Source organism: Rattus norvegicus, chromosome 4 (genome assembly GCF_036323735.1).
Source record: "Rattus norvegicus strain BN/NHsdMcwi chromosome 4, GRCr8, whole genome shotgun sequence".
Classification (NCBI taxonomy): Eukaryota; Metazoa; Chordata; class Mammalia; order Rodentia; family Muridae; genus Rattus; species Rattus norvegicus.
The window spans coordinates 5,798,057-5,805,192 of NC_086022.1; positions in this window are offsets into that span (position 1 = coordinate 5,798,057).

Below are 7,136 nucleotides of genomic sequence, written 5' to 3' on the forward strand. Positions count from 1 at the left end.
AGCTGAGGAATGCCGAATGGCTGAGAAACACCTAAAGAAATGTTCAACATCTTTAGTCATAAGGGAAATGCAAATCAAAACAACCCTGAGATTTCACCTCACACCAGTGCGATTGGCTAAGATCAAAAACTCAGGTGACAGCAGATGCTGGCAAGGATGTGGAGAAAGAGGAACACTTCTCCATTGTTGGTGGGATTGCAGACTGGTAAAACCATTCTGGAAATCAGTCTGGAGGTTCCTCAGAAAATTGGACATTGAACTGCCTGAGGATCCAGCTATACCTCCCTTGGGCATATACCCAAAAGATGCCTCAACATATAAAAGAGACACGTGCTCCACTATGTTCATCGCAGCCTTATTTATAATAGCCAGAAAATGGAAAGAACCCAGATGCCCTTCAACAGAGGAATGGATACAGAAAATGTGGTACATCTACACAATGGAATATTACTCAGCTATCAAAAACAACGAGTTTATGAAATTCGTAGGCAAATGGTTGGAACTGGAAAATATCATCCTGAGTGAGCTAACCCAATCACAGAAAGACATACATGGTATGCCCTCATTGATAAGTGGCTATTAGCCCAAATGCTTGAATCACCCTAGATCCCTAGAACAAACGGAACTCAAGACGGATGATCAAAATGTGAATGCTTCACTCCTTCTTTAAATGAGGAAAAAGAATACCCTTGGCAGGGAAGGGAGAGGCAAAGATTAAAACAGAGACTTAAGGAACACCCATTTAGAGCCTGCCCCACATGTGGCCCATACATATACAGCCACCCAATTAGACAAGATGGATGAAGCAAAGAAGTGCAGACCGACAGGAGCCGGATGTAGATCTCTCCTGAGAGACACAGCCAGAATACAGCAAATACAGGGGCGAATGCCAGCAGCAAACCACTGAACTGAGAATAGGTCCTCTATTGAAGGAATCAGAGAAAAAACTGGAAGAGCTTGAAGGGGCTCGAGACCCCAAAAGTACAACAATGCCAAGCAACCAGAGCTTCCAGGGACTAAGCCACTACCTGAAGACTATACATGGACTGACCCTGGACTCTGACCTCATAGGTAGCAATGAATATCCTAGTAAGAGCACCAGTGGAAGGGGAAGCCCTGGGTCCTGCTAAGACTGAACCCCCAGTGAACTAGTCTATGGGGGGAGGGCGGCAATGGGGGGAGGGTTGGGAGGGGAACACCCATAAGGAAGGGAGGGGGGATGGGGATGTTTGCCCGGAAACCGGGAAAGGGAATAAAACTCGAAATGTATATAAGAAATACTCAAGTTAATAAAAAAAAATAATAAAATAAAAAAATAAAAAAATAAAAACAAAAACAAAAACAAAAAAAAAAAGGACTTCAGGGGGAATCACTATCCCTGAACTAGAGCAGTATTACAGAGTAATCGTGATAAAAACTGCATTGTATTGGTACAGAGACAGACAGATAGACAAATGGAACAGAATTGAAGACCCAGAAATGAACCCACACACCTATGGGCACTTGATTTTTGACAAAGGAGCCAAAACCATCCAATGGAAAAAAGATAGCATTTTCAGCAAATGATGCTGGATCAACTGGAGGTCAACATGTAGAAGAATGCAGATCTATCCATGCTTTCCCTGTACAAAGCTTAAGTCCAAGTGGATCAAGGACCTCCACATCAAATCAGATACACTCAAACTAATAGAAGAAAAAGTGGGGAAGCATCTCGAACACATGGGCACTGGAAAAAATTTCCTGAACAAAACACCAATGGCTTATGCTCTAAGGTCAAGAATCAACAAATGACATCTCATAAAACTGCAAACCTTCTGTAAGGCAAAGGACACTGTGGTTAGGACAAAATGGCAACCAATAGATTGGGAAAAGATCTTTACCAATCCTACAACAGATAGAGGCCTTATATCCAAAATATACAAAGAACTCAAGAAGTTAGACCGCAGGGAGACAAATAACCCTATTAAAAAATGGGGTTCAGGAAGTCCCACACCCGCGGATCCCGGCCCGCAGCAGCTCTCTGCTCCCAGACCCGGTGAGAGAGAGACCCAACCGCCTGGTCAGGTGGGCACTCCTGAGGCTGCAAAGCGGAAGAGACCACCAATACTGCTCACCTCTGCCCACATCTCTGGCCCAAGAGGAAACTGTATAAGGCCTCTGGGCTCCCGTGGGGGAGGGCCCAGGAGCGGTAGGACCCCTGCCTGAGACACCGCTCGAACCTGATAGAAACAGACCGGATAAACAATTCTCTGCACCCAAATCCCGTGGGAGGGAGAGCTAAACCTTCAGAGAGGCAGACAAGCCTGGGAAACCAGAAGAGACTGCTCCCTGCACACACATCTCGGACGCCAGAGGAAAAAGCCAAAGACCATCTGGAACCCTGGTGCACTGAAGCTCCCGGAAGGGGCGGCACAGGTCTTCCTGGTTGCTGCCGCTGCAGAGAGCCCGTGGGCAGCACGCCACGATCGAACTTGAGCCTCAGGACCACAGGTAAGACCAACTTGTCTGCTACAAGAAAGCTGCCTGGTGAACTCAAGACACAGGCCCACAGGAACAGCTGAAGACCTGTAGAGGGGAAAAACTACACGCCCGAAAGCAGAACACTCTGTCCCCATAACTGACTGAAAGAGAGGAAAACAGGTCTACAGCACTCCTGACACACAGGATTATAGGACAGTCTAGCCACTGTCAGAAATAGCAGAACAAAGTAACACTAGAGATAATCTGATGGCGAGAGGCAAGCGCAGGAACCCAAGCAACAGAAACCAAGACTACATGGCACCATCGGAGCCCAATTCTCCCATCAAAACAAACATGGAATAGCCAAACACACCAGAAAAGCAAGATCTAGTTCCAAAATCATTTTTGATCATGATGCTGGAGGACTTCAAGAAAGACATGAAGAACTCCCTTAGAGAACAAGTAGAAGCCTACAGAGAGGAATCGCAAAAATGCCTGAAAGAATCGCACAAATCCCTGAAAGAATTCCAGGAAAACATAAATAAACAAGTAGAAGCCCATAGAGAGGAGACACAAAAATCCCTGAAAGAATTCCAGGAAAACACAATCAAACAGTTGAAGGAATTAAAAATGGAAATAGAAGCAATCAAGAAAGAACACATGGAAACAACCCTGGATATAGAAAACCAAAAGAAGAGACAAGGAGATGTAGATACAAGCTTCACCAACAGAATACAAGAGATGGAAGAGAGAATCTCAGGAGCAGAAGATTCCATAGAAATCATTGACTCAACTGTCAAAGATAATGTAAAGCGGAAAAAGCTACTGGTCCAAAACATACAGGAAATCCAGGACTCAATGAGAAGATCAAACCTAAGGATAATAGGCATAGAAGAGAGTGAAGACTCCCAGCTCAAAGGACCAGTAAATATCTTCAACAAAATCATAGAAGAAAACTTCCCTAACCTAAAAAAAGAGATACCCATAGACATACAAGAAGCCTACAGAACTCCAAATAGATTGGACCAGAAAAGAAACACCTCCCGTCACATAATTGTCAAAACACCAAACACACAAAATAAAGAAAGAATATTAAAAGCAGTAAGGGAAAAAGGTCAAGTAACATATAAAGGGAGACCTATCAGAATCACACCAGACTTCTCGCCAGAAACTATGAAGGCCAGAAGATCCTGGACTGATGTCATACAGACCCTAAGAGAACACAAATGCCAGCCCAGGTTACTGTATCCAGCAAAACTCTCAATGAACATTGATGGAGAAACCAAGATATTCCATGACAAAACCAAATTTACACAATATCTTTCTACAAATCCAGCACTACAAAGGATAATAAATGGTAAAGCCCAACATAAGGAGGCAAGATATACCCTAGCAGAAGCAAGAAACTAATCGTCTTGGCAACAAAACAAAGAGAATGAAAGCACACAAACATAACCTCACATCCAAATATGAATATAAAGGGAAACAATGATCACTATTCCTTAATATCTCTCAACATCAATGGCCTCAACTCCCCAATAAAAAGACATAGATTAACAAACTGGATATGCAACGAGGACCCTGCATTCTGCTGCCTACAGGAAACACACCTCAGAGACAAAGACAGACACTACCTCAGAGTCAAAGGCTGGAAAACAACTTTCCAAGCAAATGGTCAGAAGAAGCAAGCTGGAGTAGCCATTCAAATATCAAATAAAATCAATTTCCAACTAAAAGTCATCAAAAAAGATAAGGAAGGACACTTCATATTCATCAAAGGAAAAATCCACCAAGATGAACTCTCAATCCTAAATATCTATGCCCCAAATACAAGGGCACCTACATACGTAACAGAAACCTTACTAAAGCTCAAAACACACATTGCACCTCACACAATAATAGTGGGAGATTTCAACACCCCACTCTCATCAGTGGACAGATCAGGGAAACAGAAATTAAACAGTGATGTCGACAGACTAAGAGAAGTCATGAGCCAAACGGACTTAACGGATATTTATAGAACATTCTATCCTAAAGCAAAAGGATATACCTTCTTCTCAGCTCCTCATGGTACTTTCTCCAAAATTGACCATATAATTGGTCAAAAAACGGGCCTCAACAGGTACAGAAAGATAGAAATAATCCCATGCGTGCTATAGGACCGCCACGGCCTAAAACTGGTCTTCAATAACAATAAGGGAAGAATGCCCACATATACGTGGAAATTGAACAATGCTCTACTCAATGATAACCTGGTCAAGGAAGAAATAAAGAAAGAAATTAAAAACTTTTTAGAATTTAATGAAAATGAAAATACAACATACCCAAACTTATGGGACACAATGAAAGCTGTGCTAAGAGGAAAACTCATAGCGCTGAATGCCTGCAGAAAGAAACAGGAAAGAGCATATGTCAGCAGCTTGACAGCACACCTAAAAGCTCTAGAACAAAAAGAAGCAAATACACCCAGGAGGAGTAGAAGGCAGGAAATAATCAAACTCAGAGCTAAAATCAACCAAGTAGAAACAAAAAGGACCATAGAAGGAATCAACAGAACCGAAAGTTGGTTCTTTGAGAAAATCAACAAGATAGATAAACCCATAGCCAGACTAACGAGAGGACACAGAGAGTGCGTCCAAATTAACAAAATCAGAAATGAAAAGGGAGACATAACTACAGATTCAGAGGAAATTCAAAAAATCATCAGATCTTACTATAAAAACCTATATTCAACAAAATTTGAAAATCTTCAGGAAATGGACAATTTCCTAGACAGATACCAGGTATCGAAGTTAAATCAGGAACAGATAAACCAGTTAAACAACCCCATAACTCCTAAGGAAATAGAAGCAGTCATTAAAGGTCTCCCAACCAAAAAGAGCCCAGGTCCAGACGGGTTTAGTGCAGAATTCTATCAAACCTTCATAGAAGACCTCATACCAATATTATCCAAACTATTCCACAAAATTGAAACAGATGGAGCACTACCGAATTCCTTCTACGAAGCCACAATTACTCTTATACCTAAACCACACAAAGACACAACAAAGAAAGAGAACTACAGACCAATTTCCCTTATGAATATCGACGCAAAAATACTCAATAAAATTCTGGCAAACCGAATTCAAGAGCACATCAAAACAATCATCCACCATGATCAAGTAGGCTTCATCCCAGGCATGCAGGGATGGTTTAATATACGGAAAACCATCAACGTGATCCATTATATAAACAAACTGAAAGAACAGAACCACATGATCATTTCATTAGATGCTGAGAAAGCATTTGACAAAATTCAACACCCCTTCATGATAAAAGTCCTGGAAAGAATAGGAATTCAAGGCCCATACCTAAACATAGTAAAAGCCATATACAGCAAACCAGTTGCTAACATTAAACTAAATGGAGAGAAACTTGAAGCAATCCCACTAAAATCAGGGACTAGACAAGGCTGCCCACTCTCTCCCTACTTATTCAATATAGTTCTTGAAGTTCTAGCCAGAGCAATCAGACAACAAAAGGAGATCAAGGGGATACAGATCGGAAAAGAAGAGTTCAAAATATCACTATTTGCAGATGACATGATAGTATATTTAAGTGATCCCAAAAGTTCCACCAGAGAACTACTAAATCTGATAAACAACTTCAGCAAAGTGGCTGGGTATAAAATTAACTCAAATAAATCAGTTGCCTTCCTCTATACAAAAGAGAAACAAGCCGAGAAAGAAATTAGGGAAACGACACCCTTCATAATAGACCCAAATAATATAAAGTACCTCGTTGTGACTTTAACCAAGCAAGTAAAATATCTGTACAATAAGAACTTCAAGACACTGAGGAAAGAAATTGAAGAAGACCTCAGAAGATGGAAAGATCTCCCATGCTCATGGATTGGCAGGATTAATATAGTAAAAATGGCCATTTTACCAAAAGCAATCTACAGATTCAATACAATCCCCATCAAAATACCAATCCAATTCTTCAAAGAGTTAGACAGAACAATTTGCAAATTCATCTGGAATAACAAAAAACCCAGGATAGCTAAAGCTATCCTCAACAATGAAAGGACTTCAGGGGGAATCACTATCCCTGAACTCAAGCAGTATTACAGAGCAATAGTGATAAAAACTGCATGGTATTGGTACAGAGACAGACAGAGTAGACCAATGGAATAGAATTGAAGACCCAGAAATGAACCCACACACCTATGGTCACTTGATTTTTGACAAAGGAGCCAAAACCATCCAATGGAAAAAAGATAGCATTTTCAGCAAATGGTGCTGGTTCAACTGGAGGGCAACATGTAGAAGAATGCAGATAGATCCATGCTTATCACCCTGTACAAAGCTTAAGTCCAAGTGGATCAAGGACCTCCACATCAAACCAGACACACTCAAACTAATAGAAGAAAAACTAGGGAAGCATCTGGAACACATAGGCACTGGAAAAAAATTCCTGAACAAAACACCAATGGCTTATGCTCTAAGATCAAGAATCGACAAATGGGATCTCATAAAACTGCAAAGCTTCTGTAAGGCAAAGGACACTGTGGTTAGGACAAAACGGCAACCAACAGATTGGGAAAAGATCTATACCAATCCTACAACAGATAGAGGCCTTATATCCAAAATATACAAAGAACTCAAGAAGTTAGACCGCAGGGAAACAAATAACCC